The sequence below is a fragment of the Megalobrama amblycephala genome, linkage group LG17 (genome assembly GCF_018812025.1).
Source record: "Megalobrama amblycephala isolate DHTTF-2021 linkage group LG17, ASM1881202v1, whole genome shotgun sequence".
NCBI classification, from domain to species: Eukaryota; Metazoa; Chordata; class Actinopteri; order Cypriniformes; family Xenocyprididae; genus Megalobrama; species Megalobrama amblycephala.
In genome coordinates this window covers 38,176,763-38,202,951 of record NC_063060.1, presented here as the reverse complement: position 1 = coordinate 38,202,951, position 26,189 = coordinate 38,176,763, and the positions used below count along the sequence as shown (strand labels likewise).

General features: G+C 36.6%; 1 protein-coding gene across 3 annotated transcripts in view; it reads right to left on the bottom strand.

Annotated features, from left to right (window-relative positions):
* tnr (tenascin R (restrictin, janusin)) overlaps positions 1-26,189 on the bottom strand; it is a 248,174-nt gene that overhangs the window by 169,800 nt on the left and 52,185 nt on the right. For 2 of the 3 annotated variants that reach the window (XM_048163014.1, XM_048163016.1), the window contains exon 2: positions 12,348-12,891. The exons of the other annotated variant lie outside the window; for it this stretch is intronic. The gene's annotated coding sequence lies outside the window, so the exon portion shown is untranslated. The remainder of the gene's footprint in view (positions 1-12,347; positions 12,892-26,189) is intronic. 3 annotated transcript variants of the gene reach the window in all.

The window sequence follows — 26,189 nt, the reverse complement described above, 5'->3', positions numbered from 1 at the left end:
AGCATATTTTTTGATGCATTTTGTTTGGTCAGTTCTGTCTCGCTACAGTGCACAAAGTCAATACACATTGAGGTCAAGTGAATATCGAGCGTAACGCATGGAAATGTCATTTTGTTCTGTCTTCAGTATATAAATCAGTTGCGCAAAACAAATATGCCACCAGAGCAAACCGATGTCCTATGGCGAGAGCTTCACCTCACAACAAGACATGACAAGGGCTTAGATTTATACTTTGTGAAGATTGTGATGCCTTTCACAAAATGTCTTTGATATTGCACCTGTACTGAGTGAAGCTTTTGTAGGCTGCATCTGGTACACTGAACCAACAAGTCATTCTTTAGAAAGACGAAACACTTGGAACAATGACAGAAATGATCAGAAACACTTGGAACAATGACAGAAATGATCAGAAACACTTGGAACAATGCCTTGATAAAATAGCCCCTTATTATAGTAAAGCTGAGGAACAGACATTTGTTTGCATGAATCGCAAATAATTTCAAACAGATTAGTTCATTAAATAAAAAAAAATAAAAATAAATTCTAACATTCTTCCCTCAACCATCTTCCCAAATTAGTCTCTTCACAAAAGGAGAAATTTTAAATGTTTTCATTTATTTAATTTATTTATTTAGTTCACCTCAAAATGATAATTCTGTCATTAATCACTCACCCTCATGTTGTATCAAACCGTAAGACTTTTGTTCATCTTCGGAACACAAATTAAGATATTTTTGATGAAATCTGAGAGCTTTCTGTCCCTCCATAGACAGCTACACGACTTGATATTTGATGCTTCAAAAAGTTCATAAAGAGATCGTAAAAGTAATCCATATGAATTGAGTGGTTTAGTCCAAATTTTCTGAAGAAACTCAATCACTTTATATGATGAACAGATTGAGTTTAGACTTTTACTCACATATAAACATTGATCAGCAAACATAAAAGCTCAACTGAACCTGCTCTTCTGGAAGCTCAAATGTGCTGCGTAACATGCGAGAATGAACCTCAACTTCAAGGAAATGCTTGAGCTTCTGTTTACCACAACTGATGTGTGAGTTGATGAATGATCATATGTGAATAAAAGCCTAAATTCAATCTGCTCATCATATTAAGTGTCTAAACCGCTCAATCCATATGGATTAGTTACGATCTCTTTATGAACTTTTTGAAGCATCAAAGTGGTAGTTGTATAGGCTGTCAATGGAGCGACAGAAAGCTTCATCAAAAATATCTTCATTTGTGTTCCGAAGATGAACAAAAGTCTTACGGGTCTGGAACAACATGAGGGTGAGTAATTAATGACAGAATTTTCATTTTTGGGTGAACTAACTCTTTAAGTCATTATTGTGTGAGCTGTTAATTGAGTCAGACCAGTCTGATTCATGAACCACTCAGACCAGTTTCTGAACTGATTCATTAATTTTTCTGATTTCTGATTTTCTGATAACTGATTCATCATTTTTGACAGAAAAATCAGACTAATTATCTCAGGAACTATAATAAAAGTGCCAAAGAGGGATAAAAGTGAATATTCTGTACACCTTTTTTTTTGTTTGTTTCATAAGATTTTGAACAACATTAACACACAGTAAAGGGTGAGTGAATGATAACAAAACTGATCATTTCTGAGTGAACTATCCATTAAAACATGAAAAGGAAAGAGCCTATTCAAGATAGCCTGATTAGAACAAAGACCTGTTGCCAATTCTAGTGTCCGTTCCCTCATAACAGCTCTTCCACTGTAACACATGCGTACACTGCTGGCCCAGAAAAGCCTCATTGTACTTTCTTGCTGGGCTGGTGGGTTAATGTAATGTGAAATATGAAGTCAGACTGCGCAGACCGTGGCTAGATTTTATAAACGCTAATCAGACTGGAGATGTTTTCTCCAAGGATGTGTGTTCCACAGGCCAGCACACATTAACACCGCTTAAAAAACATGCACAGGCCATTTCAGCTTCATGGCAGTGGGGAGAAGGAGACGTGTCTTGCTTGTTTATGAGAAACAAACCTGAAGGAAAAAAAGCTGTGAATAGTAGGATGACACTTGTGATGTGCAAAAAAAAAAAATAAAAATAAAAAAATAATAAAAAATCACATTATACTTTTAGATATTGGAAGTACTGGGTTGAATTAATAACCCATTGTTTGCTGGTTGAATTCTTGAGCAGTTTTTATTTTGTCTGTTACTAGAATCTCTGCATAATGTTACTTCATTTATTTATTTATTTAGAATTTATTTTAGTTTTTCACAGAATCCAGCATGAAGGTAGTCCACCAAAAAAAAATCTGTTCATATTGTTCAAACCAGTACGATTTTCTGTTAAACAGAAAATTTTACACTGCTCGTTTCGATACAATGAAAGTGAATGACGACCAACTTTAAAAATGTAAAACAGCACATGTATTTTTTTTTTTTGCCATGCTGCTATATTTTATGTAAGGAAAGGATCAAAATGTTACATAATTTGTTGCGGTATATTCAAATAATGCATCACAACAGGTTTGTTGCCAAATGTCTTTGGTTCTCATGTGTGTCTATGAAATCAAAATGGACAATTCTTGTTTTTTATGGAATAATTGCAGTATTTATTATAGATTATTTATCTGTGCACATCATTATTATTTTTTTTATTCATGTGTCCTTGTTAGGGTTGTCAAAAGTACTGACTTTAAAAATGTGACGATACTAGCATTTCTCCCTAACATTTTGAGCGCTGTTCTTAAACACTTCTGATTGGCTATTGTGTTCACGCACTCAACAGATAGAGTATGTCTGTGATTGGCTACAATGATCAACAATTCAAAAACATGTTGTAAATAGAAACCTTTGATGCTCTTCACCAAGCGCTTACACTAATATAGACAGATCCGCTGACAGTTGGAAATGCTGGCATAATCACATTTTTAAAATTTCAGTACCGATTTGGTACTGAAGTTGGCACTTTTGACAACCCTAGTCCTTGAAATCCCACTTCCAGTGACTCTCTTCTCTTCTCTGATGATGTTCACTGGCACGTGGGTGGGACAACCTGTCACTCACAAGAGATCACAGCAATAGCAAATGACAACGATCCAATGATCCAATCAATTCCCAATGGACAAAATCAAGTCCCACCCTACTTTTTTTTTCTTGTTCGAAAAGTCGTTTTACTCAGATATACATGTAGAAGAGACTAAGAAAAGATTATTGCAAGTTCCACGTCATGCCGACTTTAACCAATCACAACCTGAGAAATGTTATGCACATATTCAAATTGCACAAATGTATTTTTATGGTGCATTTTTTTTTTTTTTTTTTGAACTTCACAGTCCCTGGTTACCATTCACTTTCATTGTATGGAAGAAAAGCAGCATGGATCTCAACTCCTTGTGTCTAGAAAAGAAAGTCATACAGATCTGGAACATCATGAGGGTGAGTAAATGATGACAGAATATTCATATTTGGCTGAACTATCCCTTTAATCATTTTAAAGACTGTCCTAGAAGTCTCTTTGAAATGCCTAGAGGCATCTACAAACAGCTCTTTCAATGACGAACACAATGTTGACCAAAGGAATTTACATCAAATGACAACACAGCACTGCTGCGGCGTATTTGAATGTAAATCTCCGAGTCTGCTCGCAATTCCTCCCCGACTCTGTTCGGCAGGCAGAATCTATTTAAATATTATGCTCGTCAGCAATTGTGTGGGCTTTTGTTTAAAGATCAAGTCTCCCAGACGATCACTTGAATGCACTTGTCCATTCAAATAAGACACACACTGATATCATTCGCATGCATTCAGCTGACAAATCAAGACTTTATTGGTTAGCCTGAAATGTCCATAAAAGAGGCAATGAAATGATAGCTGGACCGCTTAGTGAAGATACAAAGGATCCAAAAATGCTTCAGTTTTCTCTTTTAACTACAAAGCAGGAAGGATGGCAATTGGCAAAGAAAACTTTATGTGGGAGTGTTCATCCATCTGCCCGCACAGATGGGGAGAACTAGCGAGTGAAAGACCAACATGAGCCAGCTACACAACTACAAACAGTAGGTCAAAGCAAATATCCACATAACAGATCTGCCGATTCCTGCTACAACAGAAGAGCTGTGTGTGATATATATCTATTTTTCAACAAACCATGTCTTTTTAATCTTTATCTATTGACAAAGGGACAGGAAAGTCTGTTGCACAGAATATCAATGTGTCTGACTTTTACTGCACTTCTCAAATTGCAGTCATCTGATTGGCCTATTGCTTTAGGGAGAACAGGAAGCAGAAGCGTGTTCAGGAACTGGACTGTCTCTGTGGGAAATCAATGATATTTGTTTAATTATTGGATGAACTTAATCAGTTCCACTGCTGTAATTACTAGCACTGGCTAGAAGTCATTATAAAATCATTAGTTTTATGCCATCATGGGCTGAAATAATGAATACAAGCTATTTTGGTGTGCTTTCTAAATTAAAGAAAAAAAAAAAAATCTCTCTCTCTCTCTAACAGGCCAAGTGTTAGTTTGTTAGATTGCTGTACCCTGTGTCCTTTAGCGATATAGATTTGACACATTGTCAATGATTGCTTGTGACAGCATTCATTGACCATGTCTCTTCCAGAATCCAGTTGAACTGTCGGAACTCATCCGTTACACTAACAATATTCGAAAATGACATTGTATCAGAAAGATTAATATTACATGTGGGTTCACATCTGTATCTCTGAGGGTGTGCATTTACAGAGCTACAAATAAAATGTGATCAACGAGTCGGTACATTTCCATTCCAAACATTTAGCAGAGGAAATTTGTGAGCAGATAACATATTAAGTTAATGATACAATTCTAATTAATTGAAGACAGATGGAATCTTCACTGGAGCAAATAATTGTTTTACTCCTTAATCACGCCAATTAACAAGCACAAGATCTGCAGCAAACCTGATTGGCTGAAATAAATGTGACCTCACCCACACTGGAAATCTAAAATTACTGTGCTAGACTAAAAGAGATAATGCCTTGCATTAAAAAAAAAAGTGTGTGAACCGAATGCTGAGCAAAAAGAAAAGTTTATCTGTACTTTTCCTAGCTTTGGCAGATGACAGTCCCTACAAGTCGTGATAGCATTCTGTTTATCAGTATCTTTAGGATGAGATAAACAAACAGGCAATTTAAAAATGAAAAAACATGATTTTTTCTAGAATGTATACAGTAGGGCTGGGCGATATATCGCATGCGATTCTCACGCGCATTTCGTCAGTAAAGCCGGTTCCCTGATTACCGCTAAATCGCCATCACCTGCTTTCAAATGGTGCGCCATTTAACAGACAGAGCCGTAGTTCACTGATAAGCCACGCAAATATCGCGTTCATTATCGAAGGCGATTCATCTGCGATATGAACGTGATATTGCGAAATGCGCGTGAGAATCGCATGCGATATATCGCCCAGCCCTAGTATACAGTATGTATGCCTCAGATCAAATCAAAGTGTGAACTTTTAATCACAGTTTTGGTGCAGTAACTGCATGGACTGTAGTATTTAATTTATTTTGAAATAACATCTAACAACCAGTTTGGCCATCAAAAGAAATGTGAGAGATTAAGAAAATCAACTAATATATTTTAATCAAATTAACTACATGATATTTAAATTATTCCATCACAAATAAATCCCATAAAAGGGAGCAAAAGGTTCAACAAATGCATTGAATAAGGGTGCAACTCAAAATGAGGTCACAGATTCATATTTATTTGAGGATTAATCTTTATTGGTTCGCACTGTTTTGGATGCACATCCTGATTTTGCAGAGTTAGACGCGTTCCTGGGTCAACATATTTTGTCCAAAAATCTAATTCTAACCATATCCCTACACCTAAACCTAACCCTACACAAGTTAACCCTAAAATCAGAGGGAAATAATAGGTGAAAAACACTGATGTAGAAGCACCTAACCCTGGTTCTAAGGCTAAACTTGACATAAATTGTAAACTTATCCCTCAAATCTGATTGGTTGATTGGAATGTTGTTGCAGGATCAACTAAGATGTTGATCCAGTAATATGCTGCACTTGGTGAAATCAGGTTCTGTGTTTTTGACATGTATTTAATTTAATTTGTCTTTTAATCATGCTTATTTAGAAACAAAAGGTTGTGTTTTTTAAATGGTTGCCTATCTTGGCAAGGTAACTACTCAAAATAATTTTTTTTCCCTGAACCACACTATGACTCTCCAGTCCGACAGACTTCCCACACTGACTTTTGCCTACAGTGATTTTTTAACAATTAAATTTTTAATTATCACATGAAAATGTTAAATTATCAGCCCTAATGTACACCGATCAGGCATAACATTCCATCATAATATTGTGTTGGTCCCACTTTTGCTGCCAAAACAGCCCTAACCTGTCGAGGCATGGACTCCACTAGATCCCTGAAGGTGTGCTGTGGTATCTGCACCAAGATGTTAGCAGCAGATCCTTTAAGTCCTGTAAGTTGCGAGGTGTGACCTCCATGAATCGGACTTGTTTGTTCAGCACATCCCACAGATGCTCAATTGGATTGAGATCTGGGGAATTTGGAGGCCAAGTCAGTGTTGTGCTCCTCAAGCCATTCCTGAACCATTTTTCCATTGCTCCGTTGTCCAGTTCTGATGCTCACGTGCCCACTGATGGTGCTTTCGGCAGTAGACGGGTCAGCATGGGCACCCTGACTGATCTGCGGCTATGCAGCCCCATACGCAACAATGCACTGTGTATTCTGACACCTTTCTATCAGAACCAGCATTAACTTCTTGAGCAATTTGAGCTACAGTAGCTCGTCTGTTGGATCGGACCTCACGGACCAGCCTTCACTCCCCACATGCATCAATGAGCCTCGGCCGCCCATGACCCTGTCGCCGGTTCACCACTGTTCCTTCATTGGACCACTTTTGATAGATACTGACCACTGCAGACCGGGAACACCCCACAAGATCTGCAGTTTTGGAGACGCTCTGACCCAGTCATCTAGCCATCACAATTTGGCCCTTGTCAAACTCACTCAAATCCTTACGCTTGCCCATTTTACCTGCTTCTAACACATCAACTGTGAGGACAAAATGTTCACTTGCTGCCTAATATATCCCACTAACAGGTGCCGTGATGAAGAGATAATCAGTGTTATTCTCTTCACCTGTCAGTGCTCATAATGTTATGCCTGATCTGTGTATACTCGCATAATAACAAATTCAGTTTCAGCATTCAAATTCAGCATTATTAACTAAACAAATAAACAATTATTTGTCTATGTCACTGAGTACTGATGAACATAACTGACTGTCTTCTCACTTCCTGTCCTCTTTTAGCTGCTTCTCCTTTACGAACACATACACAGTAGATCAACATACTTGACCATTCCTGATAGGAGCTGAGAAATACCTGGCTCTTATCTGTGTGTTTGTAAATCACTCCTGATTTATTCATTTCTTCCATTTCCTCCAGAGCTTTACAGAGCAATCAATCGCCCTGTTAGCTGGCCCTGATCGAATGCAAGCTGATAAGTCAAATGTTCTTTGTCACTGAGCACTATATAACAGTGTTTTTAGCCCTATATTGATTGCTGATTTTCTTTGGCTCAGCAAAGCTTTTCAATATGCCAGTAGTTGGAAATTTATCTTAAATTGTATGGCTACCCGTCAGGTATACCTGATATAAGGCCAATAAAAAACACGCGCAAAACCTAAAGTGCTGACTTGTTGCATTTTCACTATTAAAGGTGCGGTAAGCAATTTTAATTTATATATATATATTTTTTTTTAATACCAAGCATAAAATGTTCCAACTACCTGACAGATGTCACTGAAATAGGTGTCCTGAGAAATCACACCTGTTTCTGTGACAGGCTCTGTAAAATGCACAGAACACAGTGTTTCAGCCAATCAGAAATGCTCTCTGCAAGTAAATCATTTTGTGCCTTCTAGCTGTCTGACATGTCTGTGGTCGGTTGGGTTTTTATGAGAGTATGCAAACTAATTCATTGGCTAAGTCTGGCAGAGCTTACCATATTCTCTTACAGCACATTTAAAAGGAGGGAAGTGTGTAATTTCTGCACTACAAGCAGCACTAAAAAGAATTGCATTATGTTACAATTGAGACAGACATGCTATTTTCTTATTCACTGGAATAAATTTGGGATGGGACTACGTTTGCTGAGCAAAGGCAGATGGAGTAAGTGCTTAAAACATATATGAATACATTCATTATGTTGTTTGGTGTTGCAAGTGGTGTGGAAATGACACACTGCACCTTTAAATAATGTCGATGAATCAGTGTTTTACTTACAGGATTTCTTGCACACTCTGAAACAGTTCAATCCGATTAACTCACTAATCAGATTAGCCAAATAAACATTAATCCCATTAATTTAGAGCATCATGCTGCAGTTGAGTCATTGTCTGATGTTCTGAAATGATCATCAAGCCACAAACACATTTTCAAACCAAAGCAAGAGCTCACCGGCTCCCCCTATTGACTGAACTGGAGTCTGAGAATCAATCTGCAAGAGTGTTGAGGAGGATAAGGACACTTTTGTTTGGCAGGATAGGTAAAAACCAGGTGCACGAGCTGCGGGTTCAAGTTATTTTCTTTTTCCATCACTTGCTCTCTTTGTACCCAGGTATTATTTAAAGCTAGCGTGGCTATCAGAAGGTGAACACCAAAACAGCTCAGAGCCAGTGAAGCATTTATCAAACAGATTGAACCTATGACACAACAGACCACGGCAAAAGCAGTTAAAACACCATGTGTGATGGGGTGAATGCGAAATGCCTCCTTTATATGGCTTTATACAATTTTCTTCAGCAACAACAGTTTTTGTCGCCTAGCATGTCCTTGCCTTATGCTGAACATTGAGGGTTGGTAATTAAATTGAGAACAATAGTGCTCAAAAGGGTAATTTCAACAGAAGGAGTGCATTAAAAATGCACATAAACTGCAATAACATGGCGTTATGATAAACTGATCCATCGGCTATGCTGCATTTAAGTCAATGTCAAAAAAAGAGTAGTCACTTGAAAGCCATTTAGTGGCAGTTGAACAGGGAGTGCATAGAGAGCAGCCTACTCAACTTGCTTTCATTTTGGACAACGATCCACGGGTGGTCCAATATGCAGCCCGATTTCTTTTTAAATGTTCACGTTCTTCCACAGAGTGCATGCAAATGCGGCCCTGGTTTAATTACCATTTAGCAGTCTAATAGCAAGAGTAGAGGAAACTTCTGCAATAGTCACTGCTGGGCATTGTGCAGAGGCAAAGCCCCTGGACTGAAATATTATGTAAATTATTAATTTCCTCATAGACTAACACAGTTGTGCTATTTGGTTACCCACAAGCATGCTGCTACATGTTAATTAATCTCACTTAGAGGGAAAAGTATCAGAAAAATCTAATTTTATTATACAATCATGATTAAAGGTGCAATAGGTGATTCTCTACAGAATTTTTTTTTTTTTTGTTATACTGGTTGAAAGTCTCCTCATATCATGATGGCAATCACTATGTTAAATGGTCTATATGTATTTTTTATAAATGTATATCATCTGTGGAAGGTGTGGGGCCATAAAATGTCCATCCAATTTTTGTATTCGGTCTGAATGAAATAATACGATGTGTTTTTACATACCCTTGCGCACCCTGTTCACGCAGACATCATACATCTCAGCGCATTTTATGCTATGCCGAGTTTATGTAGACAGACTTCAGTCACAGAGCACCGCAAACAAGCAGCAGCCACCTTTTACATTTCCTACAGAATCAAAACAATGAGCTTATTCTGCGTTTACGCCATAACTACCGTAATTAAGACATGTAAACCCATGGCATTCTAACTGGAGCTGTTCAGTCAGGCTCAGAAATATACTTATCCACGTCAACAGCATCAGCACCAAAATTAATCTGCAGCAGTCAGGTACAAGCTCTCTAAGTTCATTATTATTGTAATGTTATGTGCTTTGAGACATGAGGTAGTTTAACGCCGTCTCTTGTGACGCTTTGCCAAGAGCAGCTGTGTGCGAGTGCGTGGCTTGTGTGGCGTGGCTTTGGACCGCGATTTACAGGGAGGGTAAGATTGTACTCTTTAAATGCTAGCAGGCTAATCATAGCATTTTCCAGATCACTTACTGCACCTTTAACATAAGATATAGCTGTGAAGATGCTTTTATATTAAATTAAATTAAAAGATGGTTCATGTTTTTTACTTACAAAACCCCCACAGAATTGTATCAATATTTTACTGTAAAATCAGTTGAATATAATATAGATTTTCACCATAAATTATATGGCATAGGCTATCTAACAGAATTTTAAGATGGATAGACAACAGCTCTGCAGACTAATAATGAGCACAGAAAGAAAGCCAAGATTTGTCATTACATTCTTGTGTTACATCATCTTAAATGGATAGTTCACTCAAAAATGAAAATTCTGTAATCATATACTTACCCTCATGTCATTTCAAAACTGACTGACTTTTTTCTCTGGAATATAAAAGAATCTGAATAATTTTTAACTGCTTTTGTCCATCTAATGAAAGTCAGCAGGGTTCAAAACAACATTGTACCACATTGACTTTCATTGTGTGGAGCGAGAAAAAAAAAAAAAAACATTAAAGGAATTTTTCACAATATCTTCTTTTGTGTGGAAGCGTCATTTGAATTTGCCTACATTTTTAAAACAGAATTACGTCCATTTTAGCGCCATTCTCAGTACCTTTGTCCAAGCAATGAGTGTGCCATTTGCCATTTCAGCCAAAGCAAACATTTTAAAAGTACTATTTGTTGGTCCACATTATTGATTTACATTTCCATAAATTTGACTGTGTTGGTTGAGAGAGAGCCTTCTGACGACTGCATGTTTAATAGATAGGCCCGTGTGCTAGTGGTAGCAGAGCGCGTTATCTGAATTCTCAGACTCAGGGAAAGCTTTGAAATCATGCCTAAGACTAATGAAAGAGGAGCAGGAGGAAGGAAGGAATGAGCAGCGGAGAGGTGTGATCTACCTACGGAGAGATTACCATGTACCCCTGGGCTCTCATCTTACACTATGTGGGGAGGCGTGCGATATCGTTCGTCCACATGGCAGCGCGGTGAAGAAAAGGTCTCGTAGCTGAGGTGTTAAGATTTATCCTACCAGCTATAAATCTGCAGAAAGGATCCCCCACACCAGATTTTTACTATCATGCCCATACCACACTCTCTGCCCATGGACAATATGTTCAACTGACTTTGACAAATCAAACACTTAAGAAATACGACAATATCCCTCACAGTGCAGCTCTGCAGGGAGGAGGAATGGATGCACAACAGCAAGTGTGAGAATATTTCTCCTAAATGGTGCCACAGGATATAGTGGAAGAAATAAACAGCCAGTTTATCCACAAGGATGGATGTGACATCATTATCTGCCCATAACAGCATCCCCAACTATTTGGATGGAAAGTTTTCCCACTGCACAGAATAATTGCTCACTCTGGGGTACAGTGAGGCTGGCATTCAGAAAACATCTATGCAAGAAGGCATAGAGCAATCAGAGCATACTTGATCGATTCTTGAAACAAACTGCATCTAGATTTGAGGGAAATTGCTGTGATATGTCAAACTTTGAAGTAATTGAGCTGACCCAAAACACTTGTTCTGCATCTACAGTTTTGCATTTGTATATATATATTATATTATTATATTATATCATTATACACACACATACAGCGTTGGGGGTAGCACATTACAAGTTAATGCGAGTTATGTAATCAGATTACTTTTTTCAAGTAACTAGTAAAGTAAAAAAACTTTTAAACTGATACTGACAATACTCATATTCAGATTTGTGACATATGTATATAATTTTGCAGCTGCGAATATACTTCCATAGAATTTTGCATGCATCATATAGAACATTCTATTCCGACAATTCTAAATATATTCTTCATTACTTAACTATATTCATTGTCATTATCTAAATGACAGATATTACTTAAAGTTCTCCAATCATAATATGCATCAGAGCATATGAAACCAACTTCTTTAAATCAATCAATGCAATATTTTTACTCACTGTATACTTGCAATTGTGAGTCATTTAAAAATAATTTCCATAGTGCATACTGATACTACTTCTGGAGTACTGATTTACTAAAAACAACATGTTTAAAATAGAAAAAGAATACAGCTTTGGTTACGGTCTTGTCCCTGATGAGACTTCAGTAACCTGATATTCGGTCTAAAGCTCAAATTGATAATGTTTTGATTGATGCAGAAGACACAAACCCCAATCAGTCCCCTCAAGTCCAGCACGGACGCTATGAGAGCACTTATTAAACACAAGCAGCTCAACTTACCTAGTTTTGGAAGCCGGTGCTGTAATTGCCTCAGATCTTCACCTTATCTGCTCCACCCTGGTCCTTGAGCAGCTTTCTCCCTCTCACAATGTTTCTGGCAAAGGTCTATTGATCGGTCAAGCTGTGTTTTCAGTAGTCTATTGTTGCCACCAGTTAGATTGGAGCTCCTCTCTGGCTGCCTGTCGCGGCTGCAATGAGGAGGCTGAGCAGCGTGTGCACCTTGCTCTCGCTCTAACTCGGTCTCTCTCTGTCTATCCGTCTTTCGCACCCTCCTCTCTCTCTCTCTCTCTCTCGCACACGCAAATGCACGCTATCTCTGTCTCCCTCCCTCACCCAGCGACACCCCCCGCTCTCGTTCTCTTTCCTTCTCCTTCCCTCCCTATGCCTCTCTACCCCCTCTCGTTCTCACTCTCTCCCATTGTATTGATCTGCCAGCGCTGGCGTTCTCCTCCTGCAGCCTCTAGAGGGTGTTCCAATAGCCGACAGTAGCCAGTCCAGAACTAATCCCACTAGCTTCAGTTTGGCTTCGCTCTGAAAGAGAAAGCTGTGGAGAGAGGAGAATGAAGAGAGAGAGAGAGAGAGACAAAAGGATGAGATGTGGATTCTCTCTCACACACTATATAAAAAGCCTGTTAAATTTACAGTAAAAACTGGCAGCTTTTGTTGGCACAATTTCACTGTAAAAATATAGTGACAATATGTCAGGTATTACAGGAGGCATTATTTTAGTGCCTGTATGTTTTAGAGTTCATTACTATATCTTTATTATAAGATGTTAATATACCAGCCTGTTCACACAAATAAGAAAAAAAATTTTTACTTTTATATATAGTGGAATATGCCTGTCTAAGAAGAGTGTGCATTTACTGCTAGCAGGCACACAATGATGATGCATCATCCTACTGTATATATTATTAAGGGGAATGAAAGAAAACCTTTGCTAATTTAGTTGTCACGGCACAAAACTTAAAAGTACGGAAGCTTGTTTCCGCCACTGAATAAAAATAAAAAAGATAATTTTGACTTTCTCTCACAATTCTGACTTTTTCTTGCAATAGTTGCGAGTTTACATCTTGCAATTCAGATTTTTTTTCTCAGAATTGTGATATAAACTCGCAATTGCAAGTAATGAAGTCAGAATTGCGTGATATAAACTTGAAATTGCGCATTATAAAATAAGAATTGCGAGATATATATTCTGACATTCTTGCAAATGCAAGTTTACTTTTTTTCTCAAAATTGCGAGATACAAAGTCAGAATTGCGTGAAACAAAGACACAATTCTGACATTTTTTCATAATTGCGAGTTTATATTTCACAATTGCGAGTTATAGACAGAATTGTGAGATATAAACTCACAATTCTGAGAAGTCAGACTTTTTCCCCTCAGAATTGGCCTTTATAACTCACAATTGCAACTTTATATCACGCAAGTCTGAAAAAAGTGTCAGAATTGCGAAATGTAAACTCAAAATTGTGAGAAAAAAAGTCCGAATCGTGAGATAAAAAGTCGCAATAGTATCTTTTTTATCCTGCGGCGGAAACAAGCTTCCATATAAAAGTGATCATTTTCTGAACTACTTGAAAAAAGCCCAGTGAGTAAATGTATCCCAACTGTCATCTGATTTTTTCTGAATATATATTAAAACAAATCTTGTAATATAAATTATATAAAATAAATAAAATGATTTATTTATTTTTGGGGCTGTCAAATGATTAATCATGATTAATCGCATACAAAATAAAAGTTTGAGTTTGCCTAATATATGTGGGTGTACTGTGTGTAATTATTATGTATATATAAATACAAACACATCCATGTATATATTTGAGAAATATTTACAAGTATATTTATTTATTTATATTTTTATATAATTTATGTTATATATAAATAAATTTTTTTGTACATAAATAACATATTTCTCTTAAATATATACATTAATTTGTGTGTATTTATATATACATATTATTTACACACATTACTCACACATATATTATGCAAACTCAAACTTTTATTTTGTATGCGATTAATCGCGATTAATCATTTGACAGCCCTATTTATTTTGTTATCATTTATGTAATATAGTAATATATAAAACAGTGGCATCTATGGTTGGGACAAAAACCATAATAGAGTGGTAAAATAGAAGATCACTAACACAAAACTGTTAAGAAATTTTAATGGGACATTAAATGATTACATTTAATTTAACTGTAAAAATAATAAGGGATGGTTGAATATGTATATGTATATTCAACCATACATTATTATTTTCTTTTAACAATTAAATTACATCTAATCATGTAACTTCACATTAAAAGTTTTTTTACAATATTCTGACTTTTTCATTATTTTTCCATTAAAATTCTAAATATATTTCACTCTCACTGCCTCTCTCTTTCTCTCGGGCAAAGTGCAATCTGTGCTGTCAGCTGGGCAGCGGGACCCCTACCTCAGTGAGAAACAGTGAAACTGAGACAGGCATTAATGTTTCAGCAGGCAGTCTGAAGCAAATGAATACAAACAGAGAAGGTGAAGTCATATCCCCGCTGCGCTGGTCTTTACAAATCAAAATTGGAAAAGAACCTTTATAGCACCTCCTAGGGGGATGTCAGACTATTATTAGTTGATACGTTTCATCATTTTGTCATGGTGACAGTGTTCAACTTGCATTTCAGGAATTTTTTTGCACAATCAGCATTAGTGCTCGCAGCTGAGAGGCTGTGATGTAACAATCTGTCAATAAATCAACACGCCTGTGGCGCGACACGCAAGGTAAATTACGCTAAACGCTGCCATTCTCATCTGAGGCAAGGTTTTCCCACAACACAGAAAAAGAAACATTTATGTTCAGATTTTACTTATTACTAGTTGGGTAATTCCTTCAGCTCCATTGCCACAGCTTTTTGTCACAGACTAGTTGAACACTAAACTTCAGTCTTGTGCACTATATGAAAATTATTTCATCTGTGAAACACAAAAGAAGATATTTTGATTTTTTTTTGGTCATACAATTATAGTCTTTTATTGTAAGGACCTTTATTGTAAAGTCCACAGATACCGTCCACAGGTTTGAGTAAATGATGACAGAATTTTTATTTTAGTTTAAACTATCCGTTTAAAGGGTTAGTTCACCCAAAAAACCCAAAAATGAAAATTCTGACAATAAACACCCGTAAGACCTTCGTTCATCTTAGGAACACAAATTAAGATATTTTTGATGAAATCCGAGAGATATATGACTCGTCCATAGACAGAAATTTTCAAGGTCCAGAAAGGTACTAAAGACATTGTTAAAATAGTCCATGTGACTGCAGTCACATGAAGTGACAAGAATACTTTTTGTGCGCAAAAATGAAACAAAAATAACGACTTTAAATCAACAATATCTTCTCTTCTGTGTCATTCTCATACGTTGTTTACGTCCAGTGCTTCCAGGTTTTACGTAAGAACGTAGACTCTGGCGTCAGCATCACATGCATGTGTTGTGCTGCTCACATGATCAGCTTTGGCCAATTCTGAGTCGGCATTCTGACGTAGAACCTGGAAGCGCTGGACGTAAACAGCATAAGAGAATGACAGAAGAGAGGATATTGTTGAATAAAATCGTTATTTTTGTTTCATTTTTGAGCACAAAAAGTATTCTCGTCACTTCATGTGACTGCAGTCACATGGACTATTTTAACGGTGTCTTCAGTACCTTTCTGGACCTTGAAAATGGTGGTCAAATTACTGTCTACTGAGTAATCAGAGAGCTCTCGGATTTCATCAAAAATATCTTAATAGGGTTCCGAAGATGAAGGAAGGTCTTACAGGTGTGGAACGACATGAGGGTGAGTAATTAATGACAGAATTTTCATTTTTGGGTGAACTGACCCTTTAAGCTGTGTGAAAGCCTTCAATGTGCTAAAGACTGGGCTGCTTCTAACAATAACAGGCATCTGGAAAAACCTGCAACACCATGATGAATAATTGAGAGCGCTCATAGTTTTTTGGAATTCCCAGAGCCTCTGGTTCCTGTACAGTAGACCACCAGCTACATTGAGAGTGTTAAATGGGTTGTCAGCACAAATAGAGGGCAAAGCTTAAAGACAGCAATGGAATAGTGATAGTGCTTGTGTATTGGTTGTTGCTCTGCTCGAGTCAGAGGTTGGGAGAGTCGACAGCTTTTGCAGCACAGACTCAGAGCTCCTTTGAACATCTTTAAGAGTTTGGTGAAAGTGAGCTTTGAATATGCATGCTGTAACTCATTATAAGTGTTACATGAGGACTCACAATACACAACTTTGGTAAAAATACAAAACCACCCATCTCCTTCTGCATGCTAAAGAGAAGTTCACCCCCCAAAAATAATAATAATAATTTACTAAACCTGAATGATGGCTTTTTCCCTTGGAGCACAAAAGAAGATACTTTAAAAGATCTTTTTTTTTTTTTTTTTTTTTTTTCTCAATAAAAGTCCAGTGTTGTTTTGGATCCCACTGAATTTATGGACAAATATAGTTCTTCAAAATATCTTATTTTGCACAGAAGTCAATGACTGTGAGATATTTTCACAGAAATAATTATTATGCTTTTGTATTATTGATTATTCCAGAAAGAATCACTGAGAAATCACGACACGATGATGATTATAATTACTATAATTAAGGAAATGAATCATTATTCAATGAATCACACACTGAATAAGGATCATTCAGCCCCGTACATGAAGTGCTGTTCAAGATGAGGGTGTGTCGAGTTTGATCTGCAAAAACAAGCATTAAATTCCACTCTTTGTTTTTGCTGATCTCTTTTTCATCATCTATTCATTAATAGAAACCATGATAAAAGAGCAGGACATTATATGTCTTCAAAAACATCTTTTGATGCATTTGTGAGAGTTTCCTGATTACCTAGCACTATTCGTGCCTGCCTTATATAAAGATATGATTAGCTGGTTTTGTCATTTACCTCATTCATACTCTTCATGTTATGAACAGGCAGGGCCTTCAACTTTTCTGCTGAATACCCCAGTTAGGAAATTGCGGTGATTATAAAAATAAAACCTGTACTTTCAGGCACCACAACACTGAAATTCATGGGGGGGGGGGAATCATAGCCTAATCAGCACCCTTTTTTGGTACAAGCTGGCAATACAAGTAACCAAGGTAACTCTCTCCAAATCTTGGATGAAAATTTAGTTTATAAAACCGTGTTCAAATTCTGTTATGCCTCCAATCTATTGCAGGCTACAATGTTCCCACTTCAGCCTTTGTATGAGTTATTAGCTCAAAGAGGGCCGGTCTTGACAATTCCTATACATTGTTATTCAAGAATAATTACTGTGAATTTTAAAATTGTAAAAATATATTGAAAACCTCTTCAAAATGTCTTTTGTTGTATACAAAATAAATGTACAAAATAAATGCAGGTTTTACCTTAAGTAGCTATTTCTACACTGTAAAAAAAAAAAATCCACCTATTTCAACTTTAAAACAAGTTCAGTTGCTGCCTTAAATATTTAAGTATAATCAACTTGGTTGTACAAGTAATATATTGTGTCACAATATATCACAACACAAAAATGAAACAATGTGTATTGTGTAGCCTATAGTTCACCCAAAATTACTGTGAGAAAAAAATTCAAGTTTTCAGAGTTTTAGTGTCAGTACTAAATTAAAGGTGCCGTAGAATGGAAAATTGAATTTATCTTGGCATAGTTGAATAATAAGAGTTCAGTACATGGAAATGACATACAGTGAGTCTCAAACTCCATTGTTTCCTCCTTCTTAGATAAATCTCATTTGTTTAAAAGACCTCTGAAGAACAATCTCAACATAACACCGACTGTTATGTAACAGTCGGGATCATTAATATGTACGCCCCCAATATTTGCATATGCCAGCCCATGATCAAGGCATTAGACAAGTGCAGCCAGTATTAACGTCTGGATGTGCACAGCTGAATCATCAGACTAGGTAAGCAAGCAAGGACAACAGCGAAAAATGGCAGATGGAGCAATAATAACTGACATGATCCATGATAACATGATATTTTTAGTGATATTTGTAAATTGTCTTTTTAAATGTTTCGTTAGCATGTTGCTAATGTACTGTTAAATGTGGTTAAAGTTACCATTGTTTCTTACTGTATTCACGGAGACAAGACTGTCGTTATTTTCATTATTAAACACTTGCAGTCTATATAATGCATAAACACAACTTCATTCTTTTTAAATCTCTCCAACAGTGTAGCATTAGCCGTTAGCCACGGAGCACTATCAAACTCATTCAGAATCAATGTAAACAGCCAAATAAATACCATACTTACGCAATTAGAAATGCTGCATGACGAACACTTTGTAAAGATCCATTTTGAGGGTTATATTAGCTGTGTGAACTTTGTTTATGCAGTGATAGAGTCGAGAGCTCGGGAGGGGGCGGAGAGCGTGAGCAATTAACACTCTGAGGTCTAAAAACGCGCCGGCGCGTTTTGCAGGTTTTTTTTCACATTGCAGCAAAACAGACTTAAAATACTCTGTCATTTTTTTGTCATAGAGACATAAGTAATACATCAATTGAAACTATAGAATATCTCCTTTTATTTGTATACACTCAGAGTAAAAACAAAATGTTGTGCTTTTTGTAAAATAAAGAAAACTAACATGATGCGTGATCTCTCATCTCCCTCTGAACGAAGTCCAATCTGATAGTTCTCAGAAAATGAAGTGTAACTTAGTGAATACTAATCACAAAAAATTCATACTTATGTCTAACAAAACGTTGAAATGTCAGGTTTTAAATCGTGCAAGTCAAATCGAAAACAAACATTCTGTGTTTATGTAATCTGTATGAAAAGAGAGCCATGTCAGAAGTCCGTGATTCAGCTCATTACCCACTAATGCGGCCACGCCCACGGAGCCAGCGCTATTCACAGGCAAATTCAGAGACAACACATGCATTCATCATCTCAATCGTGTATTTATTGCCTTGAAAATTGTTTATCTGGATGAAAAAGCCATGGTTAGCGATCTCTGGAAGACATTCAGTAAATTCCTGTTTGTTTTCTTCTATTGATAAGTTTTAAGTGAGTTTTTGTTTCTTTAGCGCCCTCCGGCTGTAGTATGAATTGGTAAACACCATTCATGGAATAACGTCTTCTTCTTAGGTGAATTTGTGGACTAAAATGCACAGAGCGCCCTCCGGCTGCAGTATGAATTGCAAACACCAGCGCTCATAGAGATAACAATGAATATTAAATAAAAAATAACTCCTCTGTATAGAAAATTGACATAAACATATGAGAATCCTATATTTCTCCAAATGTGCATGCTTTTAAACTAAAAGCCTATATTCAGACTCTTTGCATCACAGAAATACATTATATTTTAAAGTATAATATAAAACCATTATTTTATATTGTAATAAAATTTTTCTGTATGTTTCATATACCATGATGAGCTTGAGACATCACAGAAGTTTTTTTTCACAGCCTACCTGACTGAAATGCCTCATTAATATGCAAGTCTTTTCAGGTCATTACTATTCAATTCTTTTGTCTTCACAGGTGAGAATGAGCCATTATTCATGGAGATTCACGCCTCCTCGCATACCGTGTTTCTTGGCAAAAAGTGTCTTACAAAAACTAAATCAGTATATTGTTATAAATGAAAGAGTAGTCAGCATAATTTTTACATAATTTTGAAGCAAAAACTCTAGTCTACAACCTTCAATACCCAAAAGTCTTGTGAACACAGATTTAATATACTTTTATTGGCCTTATATCAGTGACTTAAGTTTTTTGTTTTTTCAGTAACCACGCATAAACGTTATTCCTTCAAAAACACAAACATGTACACACATGTTCCTCACATATTATGGTAGCCTAGTTTGTGCTGAATACAGTGTAATGACACTTGTGTCATTAATATGTTTATGAACAACTGAAAAAAGCACAAATGTCAGGGCATGTCAAAACTTCTCCAGGCCCCAAATCAGCCTCAGACTCCAGAGGGTTAAAGGGGCCGCAGCCTGAATTGGCACATTTCAAATTATGCCTCAAAATAGGCAGTTAAAAAAATTAATTAAAAAAAATCTATGGGGTATTTTGAGCTGAAACTTCACAGACACATTCAGGGGACACCTTAGACTTATATTACATCTTGTAAAAAAACGTTCGATGGCACCTTTAAACTACTGTATATAATGTTGAATATAATGTATAATAATGCAACGGGGGAATATTTGTGGGTCCTGATAATGCCAAATATCTTGTGTTACCAGTAAGTGGCCTACATTATCTTAAATATATCTAGTCAGTAACAGAGTGCAAACATATTCATCTAAAATAATTCTGTATTTTCAGCTTCAGAATCATGAATATTTTTATTCTGGTATCAACATTGTCCTGTGCATTTGGTTATCAGCAAACCTATTCATTTCCACTCCAATGTACTGTAATACCAAATTTAGCAATTAAATCAACATTTCATTTTTTGTTAACCTTTTGACCATATGTCTTGGAGTATCACAATAACATCGTATTGTGAGTTCAGTATCGTGATATGTATTGAATCGTGACATGAGGGTATGTTACAACCCTACAGCAAACAGAACACGTGCAAAAACCCACCCAAACAGACACAAAACAAAGATAGTCCCTTACATTAAAGTCCCCCTGTTGTGAAAATCAAGTTTTTAATGTTGTTCATATGTCTATCTGGTGTTTTTAACACGCTTTAAGACAAACCATGTGCAAATTCATAAGTCAACACCATTGCTGAGTATTTTCTCTTTAAAACTGCAGTAAACCAAAGACAGTCTCAAACCCGTGGTTTGAAATCGCTGGTGTTTCTGACATCACAAACTACCATGTAACTAATCACGTCAACGTACCGGCGGGCTTTAGCATATCATTAACTGACCACACAAAGAAGTCTCAAAAGAAGGTTATCCTGGTATATTTTTCTGTTGATATGAAAAATCGGGTAGATTTGGCAATATGGCAGGAGTATGATGAATATTACGATGTTTTGATGAAACATCAAACACCATCAACAAGGTGTTCAAAATGATTCAAATAAATGCAGGGGGGTTTTTTTCCACTCATCAAAAAATACTGAAAACTGTATCATGGTTTTCACTAAAATATTAAGCAGCCAACTGTTTTCAACATTAATAATATCAAGTAAAATATTTCCTAAGTACTAAATCAGCATATTAGAATGATTTCTGAAAGATCATGTGACACTGAGGTCTGGAGTAATGGCTGCTGAAAATTCAGCTTTGCCATTACAGGAATAAATTACATTTTTAAAAAAAATAGAAAACGCTTATTTTAAATTGTAATAATATTTCACAATATTACTGTTTTGATTTGTTTAAATAAATGCAGTCTTTTTGAGCAAGAGAGCCTTCTTTCAAAAACATTTTAAAGATCTTCCGACCCCAAGCTTCTGAATGGTTGTGCACAATAATGTTAGCATGCAGATCTACATATAGAGTAGACAGAAATACAAGATGATTTAGGTAAGTAAGAAAGAGCTCAGAATAATCACAAGCTGACCTTGATGTAAAAGTCAGAAATTATTTAAATGAATAAATACAATCCTTAGCAAATCTACATATGCTCAGGACTTGTTGCTATAAATATAATTTTATTTTAGTCAGACAGGGGCATTTAAGTGGACAATTAAGAGTAACTGCACAGTGGTCTACTGAACAGTATTTATAATATTCATTTATTAGAAATAATTCACAGTGTGGATGAAACCAGAAAATGTGCCAGACTATGGTAGAGCTTGATTGGATGCTAAAAAATAAGAATAGAGGAAGTGAGGTTTGTTGTCAGGATGTTTAGATGACCCACCAGTTGAGAACCACTGCAGCAGGTCTTGTGTTGTCATTTTGCTTTAAAACACATTTAGAAACAAGGCAAAAGCATTATTTATTCATTCAGTTTCACTGTTTCTAGCTGAAAGCAGTGTTGCCCCGAAGCTTAGTCGACATGCCATTTGTACGATTTACAGCGGCACAGTAGGTGCTTGCACAGTCACCATAGAGATCTATCTGGTATCATAGCAATTCTGTAGCAGCCATCTTTGATCTACCCCTCCAAATTGCCATGGTACAGTGGCCTGATCTTCTCATTCTAATTCTATGCGCTTCTCAAAGAAACTGCAGTGTTTAGTCAAGCATTTACGGAATATTTCAAACCATGTGAAGTGAAACAAAAACATTTTAGGTAAAACACAGTTTGCATTCCTGAAAACCTTCTTTTAATCTGATCATAATTAGCATTTTCTTATTGACATAATATTAATACCCTAAGAGAACGACAGATGTTCAGATGCTACAAATAAACAGCTTCCATCTGCAATGCTGTTAAAATAAATGTAAGTTCTTTACTTTAAGCAAAAGATCCCTTGGGCTGCTCTGAGCGTGTCAAGGGTTAGCAAGAGCACTGTGTAAATGCAATTAATCATGCATAAGTATTAAGGACACAATCACTCCCACACAGGTAACATGTAGCTAAGCTCTTCACACTGACACTTGAAAACTGGAAACTGGTTTTCAGCTTTACTACTGTGTGACAATATTAATGAGTTTAAGTAGAAAGAAAAAAAAACAGCTACAATGCTACAAGAGGACAAATGTTACTGTGACTATATCTCAAAAGATTTTTTTCTGACAAAGTAATCCAGTAATCTTTATGGTTTTCATAAACAAGTACTCATAAAAACCATCCTCAAGTGAGTCTTTTGTTTTGTAAGCTGTGTATTGGCTACTTGTCATATGCGCAGGGGAAAACAACAAAGCTTTCCATATTCCCACACAGTAAATTGATTTAAAGTCACAAAAATTCATGCATTATAATGGTGCAAAAGGACATTTCTTTGACAATTTTGAAAGCTCACTCTATTTTGCAAAGCCTATTCTATAGAAATAACTATCCACTTCAACAGGTTAAAGGGTTAGTTCACCCAAAAATGAAAATTCTGTCATTTATTACTCACCCTCATGTCGTTCCACACCTGTAAGACCTTCGTTCATCTTCGGAACACAAATTAAGATATTTTTTGATAAAATCCGATGGCTCAGTAAGGTCTGCATCGCCAACAATAATACTCCCTTTTTCAATGCCCAGAAAGCTACTAAAAACATATTTAATGTGACTACAGTGGTTCAACATTAATATTATAAAGTGACTAGAATACTTTTTGTGCATCAAAAATAACAAAATAGTGACTATTCAACAATATCTAGTGATGGGCGATTTTAAAACACTGCTTCACGAAGCTTCGAATCTTTACGAATCTTTTGTTTCGAATCAGTTGTTTGGAGCGCATATCAAACTGCCAAAGTCACGTGAACTATTGAAGTTTCAAAACACTTATGACTTAACGAAGCCTTGTTTACTGAAATCATGTGATTTTTGCTCTGAACCACTGATTCGAAACAAAAGATTCATAAAGCTTCGAAGCTTCATGAAGCAGTGTTTTCCCGTTCAGCGCCACGTCCTTAAATTAGTAAATGCATTTGCGCCAGTTAGTGCGTGCTGGTCTAAAAAAGAAGTGTGTTCGGGCGCATTGCCGGCACATTGCTATTTTAAGGAGCTGAAAATAGACTGCGCCACAGACCAACTCAAACCTGGTCTAAAGTCTAAAGTCAATGGCGCAATATTTTTTTGTTAGAGCGCGTTGGTAGAAACTGCGCCTCTGGGCGCGTCCACAGTGCGCGTTGACTTTGCTTATTACACACAGGGATGCGCATCACACAAACATGCCAAATATTAAAAACAAAAGGATTACAGTGTAAAAGAATATTATTGTGTTGGCTACATAAATATAAAAATGTAACTTCGCTTAACTTCTAACTAAACGTTTAACTTTGCGCACGAGCAGATCAGTTTCTTCAATTGAAAAGCGCTCCGCCAACAAATTCCGACATGTAAATAGCAATCCGCCATGGCTCGAGCACATCTCGCTCTTAAAGGGAATGGGAGATGACACTCTGATTGGTTTATTGAACATTACGCCCATTACTCATTAAGAGAATAGGGACAACCCATTTCAAAAATGTGCCCCGGCGCACGGGCCGTTTTTCCGTCGTTAAAATAGAAAAAGTGGATTTGGACACGCCCTGAGTGCATCTGCGCCGTGCGCTTTACACTTTGCGTTTAGATCATTAGGCCGTTAAAATAGGCCCATAATGTTCCTTTTTGGGTGCACTAACTCCCCATTTTTTTTTTTTTTTGAGCTCAAAATTGAGTCCTGAGAGTCTCATTGGAAAAAACCTTCCTCTCACCTACATTTTTGCAAACAATTCACTGCAGATTCCAGACACAAATGAACACTAGTGGGAGTAAAACACCAACAACTATCGTTTTCACACAAATTATGACTCAGGGGGCAGATTATTGATTAATACAGACTTATTTTCCTGCTGTTTCTTACACGATACTATGTTATGACCTCAAAACACTTTTACCATAGTGCAGGATTTGTGAACTAATACATTTTAAAGTTTGCATCACATAACCAGCTTCATATGTACAACTTGTCTGGCATAATAAACTCGTGAAACACGACTCGTGATAAAATGGCATGGTTGCTACAGCAAATATGTGTTCATGTTTGCTTTTGTTATCAATTAGGTTTAGGGTAGGGTTTAGCATACTGTAGGTGGTACAGTATTTTCAAACACGATAGAGCTTTAATCTTTTAGTGATACGTACAACCAACATAATAAGATGTTGCCAGATTCATGTTCATCTGTTTCAGATAAAAATTTTTGCACCTCAGAATGGACCGTGCAAGAATCAATGTAATATCATTTTGCAGAAATACTTCCACAGGTACATTTTTCCAATGAGCCTGGGTTGCAATTGAAAACCAGTTTTCAATACACTGAGGGTAAGAGGAAGTCATTGGACATTCAAGTGAAATAATTTAGTCATATATATTTTTCTAAGGAGAAATTTCAACAAGTCAGCTTCAACTAGCTGCTACATCTAGATCCTGCCAGCTTTCTTTATTGCAGCAACCTGCTCGTGACACAGGGTCAATAATGATTTTAAGAAATCATTTGCATAAATTCATTCTTTAGCACAGCCTACACTGAATGATATCACTTCTAATGCATCTTTGGTATTCTTATTAAAGGTGCCGTAGAATGTCTTTTTAAAAGATGTAATATAAGTCTAAGGTGTCCCCTGAATGTGTCTGTGAAGTTTCAGCTCAAAATACCCCATTGATTTTTTTTTATTCATTTTTTTAACTGCCTATTTTGGGGCATCATTAAATATGAGCCAATTTAGCCTGCGGCCCCTTTAAATGCTCACTCTCCCCGCCCACGGAGCTCGCGCTTGCCTTAACACTCTGAGGTCTGAGGGTATCGCCGGCGATACCACCGCATTTTTTTCTTACCAGTGTGAAAGAGACTCAAAATACTCAGTCAATGTTGCACATACAATTAAGAGTTATACACCATTTTAATCTGTTGAATATCTTCTTTCATTTGTGTACACTCAGAGTAAAAACAAAATGTTGTGCTTTTTGTAAAATAAAGAAAACTAACATGATGCGTGATCTCTCGTCTCCCTCTGAACAAAGTCCAATCTGATAGTTCTCAGAAAATGAACTGTAACTTAGTGAATACGAATGACAAAAAAATTAAACTTATGTCTAAAGAAACGTTGAAATGTCAGGTTTTAAATCGTGTAAGTCAAATCGAAAACAAACATTCTGTGTTTATGTAATCTGTATGAAAATAGAGCCATGTCAGAAGTCAGTGATTCAGCTCATTATCCGCTAATGCGGCCACGCCCACGGAGCCAGCGCTATTCAGACGCAAATTCAG